The sequence below is a fragment of the Nothobranchius furzeri genome, chromosome 2 (genome assembly GCF_043380555.1).
Source record: "Nothobranchius furzeri strain GRZ-AD chromosome 2, NfurGRZ-RIMD1, whole genome shotgun sequence".
Lineage (NCBI taxonomy): Eukaryota > Metazoa > Chordata > Actinopteri > Cyprinodontiformes > Nothobranchiidae > Nothobranchius > Nothobranchius furzeri.
Window position 1 is genome coordinate 65,713,929 of NC_091742.1, and position 20,475 is coordinate 65,734,403.

The 20,475-nt window shown below is 41.2% G+C and overlaps 1 protein-coding gene, 7 non-coding genes and 36 pseudogenes across 8 annotated transcripts in view; all 44 read left to right on the forward strand.

Moving 5' to 3' along the window:
• LOC129157530 (zinc finger protein 420) overlaps window positions 1-20,475 on the forward strand; it is a 281,855-nt gene that overhangs the window by 24,920 nt on the left and 236,460 nt on the right. The gene's annotated exons all lie outside the window — the stretch shown is intronic.
• On the forward strand, window positions 197-315 carry LOC139066944 (5S ribosomal RNA; annotated as a pseudogene).
• LOC139067090 (5S ribosomal RNA) lies at window positions 669-787 on the forward strand (annotated as a pseudogene).
• LOC139067283 (5S ribosomal RNA) lies at window positions 1,143-1,261 on the forward strand (annotated as a pseudogene).
• On the forward strand, window positions 1,618-1,736 carry LOC139067553 (5S ribosomal RNA; annotated as a pseudogene).
• LOC139066688 (5S ribosomal RNA) lies at window positions 2,092-2,210 on the forward strand (annotated as a pseudogene).
• LOC139066415 (5S ribosomal RNA) lies at window positions 2,565-2,683 on the forward strand. The gene has a single exon (XR_011519306.1). It is a non-coding gene; the product is annotated as a 5S ribosomal RNA (ribosomal RNA).
• Window positions 3,039-3,157, forward strand: LOC139066946 (5S ribosomal RNA; annotated as a pseudogene).
• Window positions 3,511-3,629, forward strand: LOC139067091 (5S ribosomal RNA; annotated as a pseudogene).
• On the forward strand, window positions 3,985-4,103 carry LOC139067272 (5S ribosomal RNA; annotated as a pseudogene).
• On the forward strand, window positions 4,457-4,575 carry LOC139066788 (5S ribosomal RNA; annotated as a pseudogene).
• LOC139067030 (5S ribosomal RNA) lies at window positions 4,931-5,049 on the forward strand (annotated as a pseudogene).
• Window positions 5,404-5,522, forward strand: LOC139067242 (5S ribosomal RNA; annotated as a pseudogene).
• Window positions 5,878-5,996, forward strand: LOC139067608 (5S ribosomal RNA; annotated as a pseudogene).
• Window positions 6,350-6,468, forward strand: LOC139066625 (5S ribosomal RNA). The gene has a single exon (XR_011519529.1). It is a non-coding gene; the product is annotated as a 5S ribosomal RNA (ribosomal RNA).
• On the forward strand, window positions 6,824-6,942 carry LOC139067938 (5S ribosomal RNA; annotated as a pseudogene).
• LOC139066556 (5S ribosomal RNA) lies at window positions 7,296-7,414 on the forward strand. Its single transcript, XR_011519458.1, has one exon. It is a non-coding gene; the product is annotated as a 5S ribosomal RNA (ribosomal RNA).
• LOC139066947 (5S ribosomal RNA) lies at window positions 7,771-7,889 on the forward strand (annotated as a pseudogene).
• LOC139067092 (5S ribosomal RNA) lies at window positions 8,243-8,361 on the forward strand (annotated as a pseudogene).
• LOC139067554 (5S ribosomal RNA) lies at window positions 8,717-8,835 on the forward strand (annotated as a pseudogene).
• Window positions 9,191-9,309, forward strand: LOC139066689 (5S ribosomal RNA; annotated as a pseudogene).
• Window positions 9,664-9,782, forward strand: LOC139066416 (5S ribosomal RNA). Its single transcript, XR_011519307.1, has one exon. It is a non-coding gene; the product is annotated as a 5S ribosomal RNA (ribosomal RNA).
• On the forward strand, window positions 10,138-10,256 carry LOC139066948 (5S ribosomal RNA; annotated as a pseudogene).
• Window positions 10,610-10,728, forward strand: LOC139067063 (5S ribosomal RNA; annotated as a pseudogene).
• On the forward strand, window positions 11,085-11,203 carry LOC139066949 (5S ribosomal RNA; annotated as a pseudogene).
• LOC139067093 (5S ribosomal RNA) lies at window positions 11,557-11,675 on the forward strand (annotated as a pseudogene).
• LOC139067555 (5S ribosomal RNA) lies at window positions 12,031-12,149 on the forward strand (annotated as a pseudogene).
• LOC139066690 (5S ribosomal RNA) lies at window positions 12,505-12,623 on the forward strand (annotated as a pseudogene).
• On the forward strand, window positions 12,978-13,096 carry LOC139066417 (5S ribosomal RNA). Its single transcript, XR_011519308.1, has one exon. It is a non-coding gene; the product is annotated as a 5S ribosomal RNA (ribosomal RNA).
• On the forward strand, window positions 13,452-13,570 carry LOC139066950 (5S ribosomal RNA; annotated as a pseudogene).
• On the forward strand, window positions 13,924-14,042 carry LOC139067094 (5S ribosomal RNA; annotated as a pseudogene).
• Window positions 14,398-14,516, forward strand: LOC139067274 (5S ribosomal RNA; annotated as a pseudogene).
• Window positions 14,870-14,988, forward strand: LOC139066789 (5S ribosomal RNA; annotated as a pseudogene).
• Window positions 15,344-15,462, forward strand: LOC139067031 (5S ribosomal RNA; annotated as a pseudogene).
• On the forward strand, window positions 15,817-15,935 carry LOC139067732 (5S ribosomal RNA; annotated as a pseudogene).
• Window positions 16,291-16,409, forward strand: LOC139067610 (5S ribosomal RNA; annotated as a pseudogene).
• LOC139066626 (5S ribosomal RNA) lies at window positions 16,763-16,881 on the forward strand. The gene has a single exon (XR_011519530.1). It is a non-coding gene; the product is annotated as a 5S ribosomal RNA (ribosomal RNA).
• On the forward strand, window positions 17,237-17,355 carry LOC139067939 (5S ribosomal RNA; annotated as a pseudogene).
• On the forward strand, window positions 17,709-17,827 carry LOC139067530 (5S ribosomal RNA; annotated as a pseudogene).
• On the forward strand, window positions 18,181-18,299 carry LOC139066567 (5S ribosomal RNA). The gene has a single exon (XR_011519469.1). It is a non-coding gene; the product is annotated as a 5S ribosomal RNA (ribosomal RNA).
• LOC139068006 (5S ribosomal RNA) lies at window positions 18,654-18,771 on the forward strand (annotated as a pseudogene).
• LOC139067603 (5S ribosomal RNA) lies at window positions 19,126-19,244 on the forward strand (annotated as a pseudogene).
• On the forward strand, window positions 19,597-19,715 carry LOC139067076 (5S ribosomal RNA; annotated as a pseudogene).
• LOC139066691 (5S ribosomal RNA) lies at window positions 20,070-20,188 on the forward strand (annotated as a pseudogene).

The window sequence follows — 20,475 nt, forward strand, 5'->3', positions numbered from 1 at the left end:
GCTGGCATTTTAGAGACAAGAAATGGGGTGGGAGCCAATTGTTAGAGTCTAAAGAAGAGCAACAATGATGAAGACAACTGTTTAACTTAGCCTTTTACCTCTATATGCAAGAATCTAGTCTTTGCAGTGGGCGACACAATCATACCTTGACAAATACACAAGGGATTTTCAAGAGATGTTTCAAGGTTTTTCCTTCGCTTACAGCCATACCACCCTGAAAAAGCCCGATCCCCTCTGATCTCGGAATTAATCCAGGGTTGGACCTGGTCAGTACCTGTATAGGAGACCTCTTGGGAATACCAGGTGCTGTAAGCTTTTTCACTAATTTGTTATAAAATACAGTTTTTTTCACTTCACCACAGCTTTGAACAGCTTCGTCATTGAATAATTTTAAAGCCAGGTGTTCCACACGAACTGCACACACTTGTTGGTAATAAACCTCCTTTGATTTGTCCCTAGCAATCATGTCTCAGTGCTGGCATTTTAGAGACAAGAAATGGGGTGGGAGCCGATTGTTACTCGAAAAAAGAGCAACAGTGATGAAGACAACTGTTTAACTTAGCCTTTTACCTCCATATGCAAGAATCTAGTCTTTGCAGTGGGCGACACAATCATACTTTGACATATACACAAGGGATTTTTTGGGGATTTTTCAAGGTGTTTTCTTTGCTTACGGCCATACCACCCTGAAAAAGCCCGATCCCGTCTGATCTCGGAAGCAATCCAGGGTTGGGCCTGGTCAGTACCTGTATGGGAGACCTCTTGGGAATACCAGGTGCTGTAAAATTTTTCACTAATTTGTTATAAAATACAGTTTTTTTCACTTCACCACAGCTTTGAACAGCTTCGTCATTGAATAATTTTAAAGCCAGGTGTTCCACACGAACTGCACACACTTGTTGGTAATAAACCTCCTTTGATTTGTCCCTAGCAATAATGTCTCAGTGCTGGCATTTTAGAGACAAGAAATGGGGTGGGAGCCAATTGTTAGAGTCTAAAGAAGAGCAACAATGATGAAGACAACTGTTTAACTTAGCCTTTTACCTCTATATGCAAGAATCTAGTCTTTGCAGAGGGCGACGCAACCATACCTTGACAAATACACAAGGGATTTTTCAGAGATTTTTCAAGCTTTTTCTTGTGCTTACAGCCATACCACCCTGAAAAAGCCCAGTCCCGTCTGATCTCGGAAGCAATCCAGGGTTGGGCCTGGTCAGTACCTGTATGGGAGACCTCTTGGGAATACCAGGTGCTGTAAGCTTTTTCACTAATTTGTTATAAAATACAGTTTTTTTTCACTTCACCACAGCTTTGAACAGCTTCGTCATTGAATAATTTTAAAGCCAGGTGTTCCACACGAACTGCACACACTTGTTGGTAATAAACCTCCTTTGATTTGTCCCTAGCAATAATGTCTCAGTGCTGGCATTTTAGAGACAAGAAATGGGGTGGGAGCCAATTGTTAGAGTCTAAAGAAAAGCAACAATGATGAAGACAACTGTTTAACTTAGCCTTTTACCTCTATATGCAAGAATCTAGTCTTTGCAGTGGGCGACACAATCATACCTTGACAAATACACAAGGGATTTTCAAGAGATGTTTCAAGATTTTTCCTTCTCTTACAGCCATACCACCCTGAAAAAGCCCGATCCCCTCAGATCTCGGAATTAATCCAGGGTTGGACCTGGTCATTACCTGTATGGGAGACCTCTTAGGAATACCAGGTGCTGTAAGCTTTTTCACTAATTTTTTATAAAATACAATTTTTTTCACTTCACCACAGCTTTGAACAGCTTCGTCATTGAATAATTTTAAAGCCAGGTGTTCCACACGAACTGCACACACTTGTTGGTAATAAACCTCCTTTGATTTGTCCCTAGCAATAATGTCTCAGTGCTGGCATTTTAGAGACAAGAAATGGGGTGGGAGCCAATTGTTAGAGTCTAAAGAAGAGCAACAATGATGAAGACAACTGTTTAACTTAGCCTTTTACCTCTATATGCAAGAATCTAGTCTTTGCAGTGGGCGACGCAATCATACCTTGACAAATACACAAGGGATTTTTCAGAGATTTTTCAAGGTTTTTCTTGTGCTTACAGCCATACCACCCTGAAAAAGCCCGGTCCCGTCTGATCTCGGAAGCAATCCAGGGTTGGGCCTGGTCAGTACCTGTATGGGAGACCTCTTGGGAATACCAGGTGCTGTAAGCTTTTTCACTAATTTGTTATAAAATACAGTTTTTTTTCACTTCACCACAGCTTTGAACAGCTTCGTCATTGAATAATTTTAAAGCCAGGTGTTCCACACGAACAGCACACACTTGTTGGTAATAAACCTCCTTTGATTTGTCCCTAGCAATAATGTCTCAGTGCTGGCATTTTAGAGACAAAAAATGGGGTGGGAGCCGATTGTTACTCGAAAAAAGAGCAACAGTGATGAAGACAACTGTTTAACTTAGCCTTTTACCTCCATATGCAAGAATCTAGTCTTTGCAGTGGGCAACACAATCATACTTTGACATATACACAAGGGATTTTTCAGAGATTTTTCAAGGTGTGTCCTTCGCTTACGGCCATACCACCCTGAAAAAGCCCGATCCCGTCTGATCTCGGAAGCAATCCAGGGTTGGGCCTGGTCAGTACCTGTATGGGAGACCTCTTGGGAATACCAGGTGCTGTAAGCTTTTTCACTAATTTGTTATAAAATACAGTTTTTTTCACTTCACCAGAGCTTTGAACAGCTTTGTCATTGAATAATTTTAAAGCCAGGTGTTCCACACGAACTGCACACACTTGTTGGTAATAAACCTCCTTTGATTTGTCCCTAGCAATAATGTCTCAGTGCTGGCATTTTAGAGACAAGAAATGGGGTGGGAGCCAATTGTTAGAGTCTAAAGAAGAGCAACAATGATGAAGACAACTGTTTAACTTAGCCTTTTACCTCTATGTGCAAGAATCTAGTCTTTGCAGTGGGCGACACAATCATACCTTGACAAATACACAAGGGATTTTCAAGAGATGTTTCAAGGTTTTTCCTTCGCTTACAGCCATACCACCCTGAAAAAGCCCGATCCCCTCTGATCTCGGAATTAATCCAGGGTTGGACCTGGTCAGTACCTGTATAGGAGACCTCTTGGGAATACCAGGTGCTGTAAGCTTTTTCACTAATTTGTTATAAAATACAGTTTTTTTCACTTCACCACAGCTTTGAACAGCTTCGTCATTGAATAATTTTAAAGCCAGGTGTTCCACACGAACTGCACACACTTGTTGGTAATAAACCTCCTTTGATTTGTCCCTAGCAATAATGTCTCAGTGCTGGCATTTTAGAGACAAGAAATGGGGTGGGAGCCGATTGTTACTTGAAAAAAGAGCAACAGTGATGAAGACAACTGTTTAACTTAGCCTTTTACCTCCATATGCAAGAATCTAGTCTTTGCAGTGGGCGACACAATCATACTTTGACATATACACAAGGGATTTTTCAGAGATTTTTCAAGGTGTTTTCTTTGCTTACGGCCATACCACCCTGAAAAAGCCCGATCCCGTCTGATCTCGGAAGCAATCCAGGGTTGGGCCTGGTCAGTACCTGTATGGGAGACCTCTTGGGAATACCAGGTGCTGTAAAATTTTTCACTAATTTGTTATAAAATACAGTTTTTTTCACTTCACCACAGCTTTGAACAGCTTCGTCATTGAATAATTTTAAAGCCAGGTGTTCCACATGAACTGCACACACTTGTTGGTAATAAACCTCCTTTGATTTGTCCCTAGCAATAATGTCTCAGTGCTGGCATTTTAGAGACAAGAAATGGGGTGGGAGCCAATTGTTAGAGTCTAAAGAAGAGCAACAATGATGAAGACAACTGCTTAACTTAGCCTTTTACCTCTATATGCAAGAATCTAGTCTTTGCAGTGGGCGACACAATCATACCTTGACAAATACACAAGGGATTTTTCAGAGATTTTTCAAGGTTTTTCCTTCGCTTACAGCCATACCACCCTAAAAAAGCCCGATCCCCTCTGATCTCGGAATCAATCCAGGGTTGGGCCTGGTCAGTACCTGTATAGGAGACCTCTTGGGAATACCAGGTGCTGTAAGCTTTTTCACTAATTTGTTATAAAATACAGTTTTTTTCACTTCACCACAGCTTTGAACAGCTTCGTCATTGAATAATTTTAAAGCCAGGTGTTCCACACGAACTGCACACACTTGTTGGTAATAAACCTCCTTTGATTTGTCCCTAGCAATAATGTCTCAGTGCTGGCATTTTAGAGACAAAAAATGGGGTGGGAGCCGATTGTTACTCGAAAAAAGAGCAACAGTGATGAAGACAACTGTTTAACTTAGCCTTTTACCTCCATATGCAAGAATCTAGTCTTTGCAGTGGGCAACACAATCATACTTTGACATATACACAAGGGACTTTTCAGAGATTTTTCAAGGTGTGTCCTTCGCTAACGGCCATACCACCCTGAAAAAGCCCGATCCCGTCTGATCTCGGAAGCAATCCAGGGTTGGGCCTGGTCAGTACCTGTTTGGGAGACCTCTTGGGAATACCAGGTGCTGTAAGCTTTTTCACTAATTTGTTATAAAATACAGTTTTTTTCACTTCACCACAGCTTTGAACAGCTTCGTCATTGAATAATTTTAAAGCCAGGTGTTCCACACGAACTGCACACACTTGTTGGTAATAAACCTCCTTTGATTTGTCCCTAGCAATAATGTCTCAGTGCTGGCATTTTAGAGACAAGAAATGGGGTGGGAGCCAATTGTTAGAGTCTAAAGAAGAGCAACAATGATGAAGACAACTGTTTAACTTAGCCTTTAACCTCTATATGCAAGAATCTAGTCTTTGCAGTGGGGGACACAATCATAGCTTGACAAATACACAAGGGATTTTCAAGAGATGTTTCAAGGTTTTTCCATCGCTTACAGCCATACCACCCTGAAAAAGCCCGATCCCCTCTGATCTCGGAATCAATTCAGGTTTGGGCCTGGTCAGTACCTGTATGGGAGACCTTTTGGGAATACCAGGTGCTGTAAGCTTTTTCACTAATTTGTTATAAAATACAGTTTTTTTCACTTCACCACATCTTTGAACAGCTTCGTCATTGAATAATTTTAAAGCCAGGTGTTCCACACGAACTGCACACACTTGTTGGTAATAAACCTCCTTTGATTTGCTCCTAGCAATAATGTCTCAGTGCTGGCATTTTAGAGACAAGAAATGGGATGGGAGCCGATTGTTACTCAAAAAAAAAAGCAACAGTGATGAAGACAACTGTTTAACTTAGCCTTTTACCTCCATATGCAAGAATCTAGACTTTGCAGTGGGCAACACAATCATACTTTGACATATACACAAGGGACTTTTCAGAGATTTTTCAAGGTGTGTCCTTCGCTTATGGCCATTCCACCCTGAAAAAGCCCGATCCCGTCTGATCTCGGAAGCAATCCAGGATTGGGCCTGGTCAGTACCTGTATGGGAGACCTCTTGGGAATACCAGGTGCTGTAAGCTTTTTCACTAATTTGTTATAAAATACAGTTTTCTTCACTTCACCACATCTTTGAACAGCTTTGTCATTGAATAATTTTAAAGCCAGGTGTTCCACACGAACTGCACACACTTGTTGGTAATAAACCTCCTTTGATTTGTCCCTAGCAATAATGTCTCAGTGCTGGCATTTTAGAGACAAGAAATGGGGTGGGAGCCAATTGTTAGAGTCTAAAGAAGAGCAACAATGATGAAGACAACTGTTTAACTTAGCCTTTTACCTCTATATGCAAGAATCTAGTCTTTGCAGTGGGCGACACAATCATACCTTGACAAATACACAAGGGATTTTCAAGAGATGTTTCAAGGTTTTTCCTTCGCTGAAAGCCATACCACCCTGAAAAAGCCCGATCCCCTCTGATCTCGGAATCAATCCAGGGTTGGGCCTGGTCAGTACCTGTATGGGAGACCTCTTGGGAATACCAGGTACTGTAAGCCTTTTCACTAATTTGTTAAAAAATACAGTTTTTTTCACTTCACCAAATCTTTGAACAGCTTGGTCATTGAATAATTTTAAAGCCAGGTGTTCCACACGAACTGCACACACTTGTTGGTAATAAACCTCCTTTGATTTGTCCCTAGCAATAATGTCTCAGTGCTGGCATTTTAGAGACTAGAAATGGGGTGGGAGCCGATTGTTACTAGAAAAAAGAGCAACAGTGATGAAGACAACTGTTTAACTTAGCCTTTTACCTCCATATGCAAAAATCTAGTCTTTGCAGTGGGCGACACAATCATACTTTGACAAATACACAAGGGATTTTTCAAAGATTTTTCAAGGTTTTTCCATCTCTTACGGCCATACCACCCTGAAAAAGCCCGATCCCGTCTGATCTCGGAAGCAATCCAGGGTTGGGCCTGGTCAGTACCTGTATGGGAGACCTCTTGGGAATACCAGGTGCTGTAAGCTTTTTCACTAATTTGTTATAAAATACAGTTTTTTTCACTTCACCACATCTTTGAACAGCTTCGTCATTGAATAATTTTAAAGCCAGGTGTTCCACACGAACTGCACACACTTGTTGGTAATAAACCTCTTTTGATTTGTCCCTAGCAATAATGTCTCAGTGCTGGCATTTTAGAGACAAGAAATGGGGTGGGAGCCAATTGTTAGAGTCTAAAGAAGAGCAACAATGATGAAGACAACTGTTTAACTTAGCCTTTTACCTCTATATGCAAGAATCTAGTATTTGCAGTGGGCGACACAATCATACCTTGACAAATACACAAGGGATTTTCCAGAGATTTTTCAAGGTTTTTCCTTCGTTTACAGCCATACCACCCTGAAAAAGCCCGATCCCCTCTAATCTCGGAATCAATCCAGGGTTAAGCCTGGTCAGTACCTGTATGGGAGACCTCTTGGGAATACCAGGTGCTGTAAGCTTTTTCACTAATTTGTTATAAAATACAGTTTTTTTCACTTCACCACATCTTTGAACAGCTTCGTCATTGAATAATTTTAAAGCCAGGTGTTCCACACGAACTGCACACACTTGTTGGTAATAAACCTCCTTTGATTTGTCCCTAGCAATAATGTCTCAGTGCTGGCATTTTGGAGACAAGAAATGGGGTGGGAGCCGATTGTTACTCGAAAAAACAGCAACAGTGATGAAGGCAACTGTTTAACTTAGCCTTTTACCTCTGTATGCAAGAATCTAGTCGTTGCAGTGGGCGACACAATCATACCTTGACAAATACACAAGGGATTTTTCAGAGATTTTTCAAGGTTTTTCCATCGCTTACAGCCATACCACCCTGAAAAAGCCCGATCCCGTCTGATCTCGGAAGCAATCCAGGGTTGGGCCTGGTCAGTACCTCTATGGGAGACCTCTTGGGAATACCAGGTGCTGTAAGCTTTTTCACTAATTTGTTATAAAATACAGTTTTTTTTCACTTCACCAGAGCTTTGAACAGCTTTGTCATTGAATAATTTTAAAGCCAGGTGTTCCACACGAACTGCACACACTTGTTGGTAATAAACCTCCTTTGATTTGTCCCTAGCAATAATGTCTCAGTGCTGGCATTTTAGAGACAAGAAATGGGGTGGGAGCCAATTGTTAGAGTCTAAAGAAGAGCAACAATGATGAAGACAACTGTTTAACTTAGCCTTTTACCTCTATATGCAAGAATCTAGTCTTTGCAGTGGGCGACACAATCATACCTTGACAAATACACAAGGGATTTTCAATAGATGTTTCACGGTTTTTCCTTCGCTTACAGCCATACCACCCTGAAAAAGCCCGATCCCCTCTGATCTCGGAATTAATCCAGGGTTGGACCTGGTCAGTACCTGTATAGGAGACCTCTTGGGAATACCAGGTGCTGTAAGCTTTTTCACTAATTTGTTATAAAATACAGTTTTTTTCACTTCACCACAGCTTTGAACAGCTTCGTCATTGAATAATTTTAAAGCCAGCTGTTCCACACGAACTGCACACACTTGTTGGTAATAAACCTCCTTTGATTTGTCCCTAGCAATCATGTCTCAGTGCTGGCATTTTAGAGACTAGAAATGGGGTGGGAGCCGATTGTTACTCGAAAAAAGAGCAACAGTGATGAAGACAACTGTTTAACTTAGCCTTTTACCTCCATATGCAAGAATCTAGTCTTTGCAGTGGGCGACACAATCATACTTTGACATATACACAAGGGATTTTTCAGAGATTTTTCAAGGTGTTTTCTTTGCTTACGGCCATACCACCCTGAAAAAGCCCGATCCCGTCTGATCTCGGAAGCAATCCAGGGTTGGGCCTGGTCAGTACCTGTATGGGAGACCTCTTGGGAATACCAGGTGCTGTAAAATTTTTCACTAATTTGTTATAAAATACAGTTTTTTTCACTTCACCACAGCTTTGAACAGCTTCGTCATTGAATAATTTTAAAGCCAGGTGTTCCACACGAACTGCACACACTTGTTGGTAATAAACCTCCTTTGATTTGTCCCTAGCAATAATGTCTCAGTGCTGGCATTTTAGAGACAAGAAATGGGGTGGGAGCCAATTGTTAGAGTCTAAAGAAAAGCAACAATGATGAAGACAACTGTTTAACTTAGCCTTTTACCTCTATATGCAAGAATCTAGTCTTTGCAGTGGGCGACACAATCATACCTTGACAAATACACAAGGGATTTTCAAGAGATGTTTCAAGATTTTTCCTTCTCTTACAGCCATACCACCCTGAAAAAGCCCGATCCCCTCAGATCTCGGAATTAATCCAGGGTTGGACCTGGTCATTACCTGTATGGGAGACCTCTTAGGAATACCAGGTGCTGTAAGCTTTTTCACTAATTTGTTATAAAATACAATTTTTTTCACTTCACCACAGCTTTGAACAGCTTCGTCATTGAATAATTTTAAAGCCAGGTGTTCCACACGAACTGCACACACTTGTTGGTAATAAACCTCCTTTGATTTGTCCCTAGCAATAATGTCTCAGTGCTGGCATTTTAGAGACAAGAAATGGGGTGGGAGCCAATTGTTAGAGTCTAAAGAAGAGCAACAATGATGAAGACAACTGTTTAACTTAGCCTTTTACCTCTATATGCAAGAATCTAGTCTTTGCAGTGGGCGACGCAATCATACCTTGACAAATACACAAGGGATTTTTCAGAGATTTTTCAAGGTTTTTCTTGTGCTTACAGCCATACCACCCTGAAAAAGCCCGGTCCCGTCTGATCTCGGAAGCAATCCAGGGTTGGGCCTGGTCAGTACCTGTATGGGAGACCTCTTGGGAATACCAGGTGCTGTAAGCTTTTTCACTAATTTGTTATAAAATACAGTTTTTTTTCACTTCACCACAGCTTTGAACAGCTTCGTCATTGAATAATTTTAAAGCCAGGTGTTCCACACGAACAGCACACACTTGTTGGTAATAAACCTCCTTTGATTTGTCCCTAGCAATAATGTCTCAGTGCTGGCATTTTAGAGACAAAAAATGGGGTGGGAGCCGATTGTTACTCGAAAAAAGAGCAACAGTGATGAAGACAACTGTTTAACTTAGCCTTTTACCTCCATATGCAAGAATCTAGTCTTTGCAGTGGGCAACACAATCATACTTTGACATATACACAAGGGATTTTTCAGAGATTTTTCAAGGTGTGTCCTTCGCTTACGGCCATACCACCCTGAAAAAGCCCGATCCCGTCTGATCTCGGAAGCAATCCAGGGTTGGGCCTGGTCAGTACCTGTATGGGAGACCTCTTGGGAATACCAGGTGCTGTAAGCTTTTTCACTAATTTGTTATAAAATACAGTTTTTTTCACTTCACCACAGCTTTGAACAGCTTCGTCATTGAATAATTTTAAAGCCAGGTGTTCCACACGAACTGCACACACTTGTTGGTAATAAACCTCCTTTGATTTGTCCCTAGCAATAATGTCTCAGTGCTGGCATTTTAGAGACAAGAAATGGGGTGGGAGCCAATTGTTAGAGTCTAAAGAAGAGCAACAATGATGAAGACAACTGTTTAACTTAACCTTTTACCTCTATATGCAAGAATCTAGTCTTTGCAGTGGGCGACACAATCATACCTTGACAAATACACAAGGGATTTTCAAGAGATGTTTCAAGGTTTTTCCTTCGCTTACAGCCATACCACCCTGAAAAAGCCCGATCCCCTCTGATCTCGGAATTAATCCAGGGTTGGACCTGGTCAGTACCTGTATAGGAGACCTCTTGGGAATACCAGGTGCTGTAAGCTTTTTCACTAATTTGTTATAAAATACAGTTTTTTTCACTTCACCACAGCTTTGAACAGCTTCGTCATTGAATAATTTTAAAGCCAGGTGTTCCACACGAACTGCACACACTTGTTGGTAATAAACCTCCTTTGATTTGTCCCTAGCAATAATGTCTCAGTGCTGGCATTTTAGAGACAAGAAATGGGGTGGGAGCCGATTGTTACTTGAAAAAAGAGCAACAGTGATGAAGACAACTGTTTAACTTAGCCTTTTACCTCCATATGCAAGAATCTAGTCTTTGCAGTGGGCGACACAATCATACTTTGACATATACACAAGGGATTTTTCAGAGATTTTTCAAGGTGTTTTCTTTGATTACGGCCATACCACCCTGAAAAAGCCCGATCCCGTCTGATCTCGGAAGCAATCCAGGGTTGGGCCTGGTCAGTACCTGTATGGGAGACCTCTTGGGAATACCAGGTGCTGTAAAATTTTTCACTAATTTGTTATAAAATACAGTTTTTTTTCACTTCACCAGAGCTTTGAACAGCTTTGTCATTGAATAATTTTAAAGCCAGGTGTTCCACACGAACTGCACACACTTGTTGGTAATAAACCTCCTTTGATTTGTCCCTAGCAATAATGTCTCAGTGCTGGCATTTTAGAGACAAGAAATGGGGTGGGAGCCAATTGTTAGAGTCTAAAGAAGAGCAACAATGATGAAGACAACTGTTTAACTTAGCCTTTTACCTCTATATGCAAGAATCTAGTCTTTGCAGTGGGCGACACAGTCATACCTTGACAAATACACAAGGGATTTTCAAGAGATGTTTCAAGGTTTTTCCTTCGCTTACAGCCATACCACCCTGAAAAAGCCCGATCCCCTCTGATCTCGGAATTAATCCAGGGTTGGACCTGGTCAGTACCTGTATAGGAGACCTCTTGGGAATACCAGGTGCTGTAAGCTTTTTCACTAATTTGTTATAAAATACAGTTTTTTTCACTTCACCACAGCTTTGAACAGCTTCGTCATTGAATAATTTTAAAGCCAGGTGTTCCACACGAACTGCACACACTTGTTGGTAATAAACCTCCTTTGATTTGTCCCTAGCAATCATGTCTCAGTGCTGGCATTTTAGAGACAAGAAATGGGGTGGGAGCCGATTGTTACTCGAAAAAAGAGCAACAGTGATGAAGACAACTGTTTAACTTAGCCTTTTACCTCCATATGCAAGAATCTAGTCTTTGCAGTGGGCGACACAATCATACTTTGACATATACACAAGGGATTTTTCAGAGATTTTTCAAGGTGTTTTCTTTGCTTACGGCCATACCACCCTGAAAAAGCCCGATCCCGTCTGATCTCGGAAGCAATCCAGGGTTGGGCCTGGTCAGTACCTGTATGGGAGACCTCTTGGGAATACCAGGTGCTGTAAAATTTTTCACTAATTTGTTATAAAATACAGTTTTTTTCACTTCACCACAGCTTTGAACAGCTTCGTCATTGAATAATTTTAAAGCCAGGTGTTCCACACGAACTGCACACACTTGTTGGTAATAAACCTCCTTTGATTTGTCCCTAGCAATAATGTCTCAGTGCTGGCATTTTAGAGACAAGAAATGGGGTGGGAGCCAATTGTTAGAGTCTAAAGAAAAGCAACAATGATGAAGACAACTGTTTAACTTAGCCTTTTACCTCTATATGCAAGAATCTAGTCTTTGCAGTGGGCGACACAATCATACCTTGACAAATACACAAGGGATTTTCAAGAGATGTTTCAAGATTTTTCCTTCTCTTACAGCCATACCACCCTGAAAAAGCCCGATCCCCTCAGATCTCGGAATTAATCCAGGGTTGGACCTGGTCATTACCTGTATGGGAGACCTCTTAGGAATACCAGGTGCTGTAAGCTTTTTCACTAATTTGTTATAAAATACAATTTTTTTCACTTCACCACAGCTTTGAACAGCTTCGTCATTGAATAATTTTAAAGCCAGGTGTTCCACACGAACTGCACACACTTGTTGGTAATAAACCTCCTTTGATTTGTCCCTAGCAATAATGTCTCAGTGCTGGCATTTTAGAGACAAGAAATGGGGTGGGAGCCAATTGTTAGAGTCTAAAGAAGAGCAACAATGATGAAGACAACTGTTTAACTTAGCCTTTTACCTCTATATGCAAGAATCTAGTCTTTGCAGTGGGCGACGCAATCATACCTTGACAAATACACAAGGGATTTTTCAGAGATTTTTCAAGGTTTTTCTTGTGCTTACAGCCATACCACCCTGAAAAAGCCCGGTCCCGTCTGATCTCGGAAGCAATCCAGGGTTGGGCCTGGTCAGTACCTGTATGGGAGACCTCTTGGGAATACCAGGTGCTGTAAGCTTTTTCACTAATTTGTTATAAAATACAGTTTTTTTTCACTTCACCACAGCTTTGAACAGCTTCGTCATTGAATAATTTTAAAGCCAGGTGTTCCACACGAACAGCACACACTTGTTGGTAATAAACCTCCTTTGATTTGTCCCTAGCAATAATGTCTCAGTGCTGGCATTTTAGAGACAAAAAATGGGGTGGGAGCCGATTGTTACTCGAAAAAAGAGCAACAGTGATGAAGACAACTGTTTAACTTAGCCTTTTACCTCCATATGCAAGAATCTAGTCTTTGCAGTGGGCAACACAATCATACTTTGACATATACACAAGGGATTTTTCAGAGATTTTTCAAGGTGTGTCCTTCGCTTACGGCCATACCACCCTGAAAAAGCCCGATCCCGTCTGATCTCGGAAGCAATCCAGGGTTGGGCCTGGTCAGTACCTGTATGGGAGACCTCTTGGGAATACCAGGTGCTGTAAGCTTTTTCACTAATTTGTTATAAAATACAGTTTTTTTCACTTCACCACAGCTTTGAACAGCTTCGTCATTGAATAATTTTAAAGCCAGGTGTTCCACACGAACTGCACACACTTGTTGGTAATAAACCTCCTTTGATTTGTCCCTAGCAATAATGTCTCAGTGCTGGCATTTTAGAGACAAGAAATGGGGTGGGAGCCAATTGTTAGAGTCTAAAGAAGAGCAACAATGATGAAGACAACTGTTTAACTTAACCTTTTACCTCTATATGCAAGAATCTAGTCTTTGCAGTGGGCGACACAATCATACCTTGACAAATACACAAGGGATTTTCAAGAGATGTTTCAAGGTTTTTCCTTCGCTTACAGCCATACCACCCTGAAAAAGCCCGATCCCCTCTGATCTCGGAATTAATCCAGGGTTGGACCTGGTCAGTACCTGTATAGGAGACCTCTTGGGAATACCAGGTGCTGTAAGCTTTTTCACTAATTTGTTATAAAATACAGTTTTTTTCACTTCACCACAGCTTTGAACAGCTTCGTCATTGAATAATTTTAAAGCCAGGTGTTCCACACGAACTGCACACACTTGTTGGTAATAAACCTCCTTTGATTTGTCCCTAGCAATAATGTCTCAGTGCTGGCATTTTAGAGACAAGAAATGGGGTGGGAGCCGATTGTTACTTGAAAAAAGAGCAACAGTGATGAAGACAACTGTTTAACTTAGCCTTTTACCTCCATATGCAAGAATCTAGTCTTTGCAGTGGGCGACACAATCATACTTTGACATATACACAAGGGATTTTTCAGAGATTTTTCAAGGTGTTTTCTTTGCTTACGGCCATACCACCCTGAAAAAGCCCGATCCCGTCTGATCTCGGAAGCAATCCAGGGTTGGGCCTGGTCAGTACCTGTATGGGAGACCTCTTGGGAATACCAGGTGCTGTAAAATTTTTCACTAATTTGTTATAAAATACAGTTTTTTTCACTTCACCACAGCTTTGAACAGCTTCGTCATTGAATAATTTTAAAGCCAGGTGTTCCACATGAACTGCACACACTTGTTGGTAATAAACCTCCTTTGATTTGTCCCTAGCAATAATGTCTCAGTGCTGGCATTTTAGAGACAAGAAATGGGGTGGGAGCCAATTGTTAGAGTCTAAAGAAGAGCAACAATGATGAAGACAACTGCTTAACTTAGCCTTTTACCTCTATATGCAAGAATCTAGTCTTTGCAGTGGGCGACACAATCATACCTTGACAAATACACAAGGGATTTTTCAGAGATTTTTCAAGGTTTTTCCTTCGCTTACAGCCATACCACCCTAAAAAAGCCCGATCCCCTCTGATCTCGGAATCAATCCAGGGTTGGGCCTGGTCAGTACCTGTATAGGAGACCTCTTGGGAATACCAGGTGCTGTAAGCTTTTTCACTAATTTGTTATAAAATACAGTTTTTTTCACTTCACCACAGCTTTGAACAGCTTCGTCATTGAATAATTTTAAAGCCAGGTGTTCCACACGAACTGCACACACTTGTTGGTAATAAACCTCCTTTGATTTGTCCCTAGCAATAATGTCTCAGTGCTGGCATTTTAGAGACAAAAAATGGGGTGGGAGCCGATTGTTACTCGAAAAAAGAGCAACAGTGATGAAGACAACTGTTTAACTTAGCCTTTTACCTCCATATGCAAGAATCTAGTCTTTGCAGTGGGCAACACAATCATACTTTGACATATACACAAGGGACTTTTCAGAGATTTTTCAAGGTGTGTCCTTCGCTAACGGCCATACCACCCTGAAAAAGCCCGATCCCGTCTGATCTCGGAAGCAATCCAGGGTTGGGCCTGGTCAGTACCTGTTTGGGAGACCTCTTGGGAATACCAGGTGCTGTAAGCTTTTTCACTAATTTGTTATAAAATACAGTTTTTTTCACTTCACCACAGCTTTGAACAGCTTCGTCATTGAATAATTTTAAAGCCAGGTGTTCCACACGAACTGCACACACTTGTTGGTAATAAACCTCCTTTGATTTGTCCCTAGCAATAATGTCTCAGTGCTGGCATTTTAGAGACAAGAAATGGGGTGGGAGCCAATTGTTAGAGTCTAAAGAAGAGCAACAATGATGAAGACAACTGTTTAACTTAGCCTTTAACCTCTATATGCAAGAATCTAGTCTTTGCAGTGGGGGACACAATCATAGCTTGACAAATACACAAGGGATTTTCAAGAGATGTTTCAAGGTTTTTCCATCGCTTACAGCCATACCACCCTGAAAAAGCCCGATCCCCTCTGATCTCGGAATCAATTCAGGTTTGGGCCTGGTCAGTACCTGTATGGGAGACCTTTTGGGAATACCAGGTGCTGTAAGCTTTTTCATTAATTTGTTATAAAATACAGTTTTTTTCACTTCACCACATCTTTGAACAGCTTCGTCATTGAATAATTTTAAAGCCAGGTGTTCCACACGAACTGCACACACTTGTTGGTAATAAACCTCCTTTGATTTGCTCCTAGCAATAATGTCTCAGTGCTGGCATTTTAGAGACAAGAAATGGGATGGGAGCCGATTGTTACTCAAAAAAAAAAGCAACAGTGATGAAGACAACTGTTTAACTTAGCCTTTTACCTCCATATGCAAGAATCTAGACTTTGCAGTGGGCAACACAATCATACTTTGACATATACACAAGGGACTTTTCAGAGATTTTTCAAGGTGTGTCCTTCGCTTATGGCCATTCCACCCTGAAAAAGCCCAATCCCGTCTGATCTCGGAAGCAATCCAGGATTGGGCCTGGTCAGTACCTGTATGGGAGACCTCTTGGGAATACCAGGTGCTGTAAGCTTTTTCACTAATTTGTTATAAAATACAGTTTTCTTCACTTCACCACATCTTTGAACAGCTTTGTCATTGAATAATTTTAAAGCCAGGTGTTCCACACGAACTGCACACACTTGTTGGTAATAAACCTCCTTTGATTTGTCCCTAGCAATAATGTCTCAGTGCTGGCATTTTAGAGACAAGAAATGGGGTGGGAGCCAATTGTTAGAGTCTAAAGAAGAGCAACAATGATGAAGACAACTGTTTAACTTAGCCTTTTACCTCTATATGCAAGAATCTAGTCTTTGCAGTGGGCGACACAATCATACCTTGACAAATACACAAGGGATTTTCAAGAGATGTTTCAAGGTTTTTCCTTCGCTGAAAGCCATACCACCCTGAAAAAGCCCGATCCCCTCTGATCTCGGAATCAATCCAGGGTTGGGCCTGGTCAGTACCTGTATGGGAGACCTCTTGGGAATACCAGGTACTGTAAGCCTTTTCACTAATTTGTTAAAAAATACAGTTTTTTTCACTTCACCAAATCTTTGAACAGCTTCGTCATTGAATAATTTTAAAGCCAGGTGTTCCACACGAACTGCACACACTTGTTGGTAATAAACCTCCTTTGATTTGTCCCTAGCAATAATGTCTCAGTGCTGGCATTTTAGAGACTAGAAATGGGGTGGGAGCCGATTGTTACTAGAAAAAAGAGCAACAGTGATGAAGACAACTGTTTAACTTAGCCTTTTACCTCCATATGCAAAAATCTAGTCTTTGCAGTGGGCGACACAATCATACTTTGACAAATACACAAGGGATTTTTCAAAGATTTTTCAAGGTTTTTCCATCTCTTACGGCCATACCACCCTGAAAAAGCCCGATCCCGTCTGATCTCGGAAGCAATCCAGGGTTGGGCCTGGTCAGTACCTGTATGGGAGACCTCTTGGGAATACCAGGTGCTGTAAGCTTTTTCACTAATTTGTTATAAAATACAGTTTTTTTCACTTCACCACATCTTTGAACAGCTTCGTCATTGAATAATTTTAAAGCCAGGTGTTCCACACGAACTGCACACACTTGTTGGTAATAAACCTCTTTTGATTTGTCCCTAGCAATAATGTCTCAGTGCTGGCATTTTAGAGACAAGAAATGGGGTGGGAGCCAATTGTTAGAGTCTAAAGAAGAGCAACAATGATGAAGACAACTGTTTAACTTAGCCTTTTACCTCTATATGCAAGAATCTAGTATTTGCAGTGGGCGACACAATCATACCTTGACAAATACACAAGGGATTTTCCAGAGATTTTTCAAGGTTTTTCCTTCGTTTACAGCCATACCACCCTGAAAAAGCCCGATCCCCTCTAATCTCGGAATCAATCCAGGGTTAAGCCTGGTCAGTACCTGTATGGGAGACCTCTTGGGAATACCAGGTGCTGTAAGCTTTTTCACTAATTTGTTATAAAATACAGTTTTTTTCACTTCACCACATCTTTGAACAGCTTCGTCATTGAATAATTTTAAAGCCAGGTGTTCCACACGAACTGCACACACTTGTTGGTAATAAACCTCCTTTGATTTGTCCCTAGCAATAATGTCTCAGTGCTGGCATTTTAGAGACAAGAAATGGGGTGGGAGCCGATTGTTACTCGAAAAAACAGCAACAGTGATGAAGGCAACTGTTTAACTTAGCCTTTTACCTCTGTATGCAAGAATCTAGTTGTTGCAGTGGGCGACACAATCATACCTTGACAAATACACAAGGGATTTTTCAGAGATTTTTCAAGGTTTTTCCATCGCTTACAGCCATACCACCCTGAAAAAGCCCGATCCCGTCTGATCTCGGAAGCAATCCAGGGTTGGGCCTGGTCAGTACCTGTATGGGAGACCTCTTAGGAATACCAGGTGCAGCAAGCTTTTTCACTAATTTGTTATAAAATACAGTTTTTTTCACTTTACCACATCTTTGAACAGTTTCGTCATTGAATAATTTTAAAGCCAGGTGTTCCACACGAACTGCACACAATTGTTGGTAATAAACCTCCTTTGATTTGTCCCTAGCAATAATGTCTCAGTGCTGGCATTTTAGAGACAAGAAATGGGGTGGGAGCCGATTGTTACTCGAAAAAAGAGCAACAGTGATGAAGACAACTGTTTAACTTAGCCTTTTACCTCCATATGCAAGAATCTAGTCTTTGCAGTGGGCGACACAATCATACTTTGACATATACACAAGGGATTTTTCAGAGATTTTTCAAGGTGTGTCCTTCGCTTACGGCCATACCACCCTGAAAAAGCCTGATCTCGTCTGATCTCAGAAGCAATCCAGGGTTGGGCCTGGTCAGTACCTGTATGGGTGACCTCTTGGGAATACCAGGTGCTGTAAGCTTTTTCACCAATTTGTTATAAAATACAGTTTTTTTCACTTCACCACAGCTTTGAACAGCTTCGTCATTGAATAATTTTAAAGCCAGGTGTTCCACACGAACTGCACACACTTGTTGGTAATAAACCTCCTTTGATTTGTCCCTAGCAATAATGTCTCAGTGCTGGCATTTTAGAGACAAGAAATGGGGTGGGAGCCAATTGTTAGAGTCTAAAGAAGAGCGACATGATGAAGACAACTGTTTAACTTAGCCTTTTACCTCCATATGCAAGAATCTAGTCTTTTCAGTGGGCGACACAATCATACTTTGACAAATACACAAGGGATTTTTCAGAGATTTTTCAAAGATTGTCCTTCGCTTACGGCCATACCACCCTGAAAAAGCCCAATCCCGTGTGATCTCGGAAGCAATCCAGGGTTGGGCCTGGTCAGTACATGTATGGAGACCTCTTGGGAATACCAGGTGCTGTAAGCTTTTTCACTAATTTGTTATAAAATACAATTTTTTTCACTTCACCACAGCTTTGAACAGCTTCGTCATTGAATAATTTTAAAGCCAGGTGTTCCACACGAACTGCACACACTGTTGGTAATAAACCTCCTTTGATTTGTCCCTAGCAGTAATGTCTCAATGCTGGCATTTTAGAGACAAGAAATGGGGTGGGAGCCAATTGTTAGAGTCTAAAGAAGAGCAACAATGATGAAGACAACTGTTTAACTTAGCCTTTTACCTCTATATGCAAGAATCTGGTCTTTGCAGTGGGTGACAAAATCATACCTTGACAAATACACAAGAGATTTTTCTGAAATTTTTCAAGGTTTTTCCTGCCCTTACAACCATACAACCCTGAAAAAGCCCGATCCCGTCTGATCTCGGAATCAATCCAGGGTTGGGCCTGGTCAGTACCTGTATGGGAGACCTCTTGGGAATACCAGGTGCTGTAAGCTTTTTCACTAATTTGTTATAAAATACAGTTTTTTTCACTTCACCACATCTTTGAACAGCTTCGTCATTGAATAATTTTAAAGCCAGGTGTTCCACACGAACTGCACACACTTGTTGGTAATAAACCTCCTTTTATTTGTCCCTAGCAATAATGTCTCAGTGCTGGCATTTTAGAGACAAGAAATGGGGTGGGAGCCGATTGTTACTCGAAAAAAGAGCAACAGTGATGAAGACAACTGTTTAACTTAGCCTTTTACCTCCATATGCAAAAATCTAGTCTTTTTAGGGGGCGACACAATCATACTTTGACAAATACACAAGGGATTTTTCAAAGATTTTTCAAGTTTTTCCATCGCTTACGGCCATACCACCCTGAAAAAGCCCGATCCCGTCTGATCTCGGAATCAGTCCAGGGTTGGGCCTGGTCAGTACCTGTATGGGAGACCTCTTGGAAATACCAGGTGCTGTAAGCTTTTTCACTAATTTGTTATAAAATACATTTTTTTCACTTCACCACAGCTTTGAACAGCTTCGTCATTGAATAATTTTAAAGCCAGGTTTTCCACACGAACTGCACACACTTGTTGGTAATAAACCTCCTTTGATTTGTCCCTAGCAATAATGTCTCAGTGCTGGCAGTTTAGAGACAAGAAATGGGGTGGGAGCCAATTGTTAGAGTCTAAAGAAGAGCAACAATGATGAAGACAACTGTTTAACTTAGCCTTTTACCTCTATATGCAAGAATCTAGTCTTTGCAGTGGGCGACGCAATCATACCTTGACAAATACACAAGGGATTTTTCATAGATTTTTCAAGGTTTTTCTTGTGCTTACAGCCATACCACCCTGAAAAAGCCCGGTCCCGTCTGATCTCGGAAGCAATCCAGGGTTGGGCCTGGTCAGTACCTGTATGGGAGACCTCTTGGGAATACCAGGTGCTGTAAGCTTTTTCACTAATTTGTTATAAAATACAGTTTTTTTTTCACTTCACCACAGCTTTGAACAGCTTCGTCATTGAATAATTTTAAAGCCAGGTGTTCCACACGAACAGCACACACTTGTTGGTAATAAACCTCCTTTGATTTGTCCCTAGCAATAATGTCTCAGTGCTGGCATTTTAGAGACAAAAAATGGGGTGGGAGCCGATTGTTACTCGAAAAAAGAGCAACAGTGATGAAGACAACTGTTTAACTTAGCCTTTTACCTCCATATGCAAGAATCTAGTCTTTGCAGT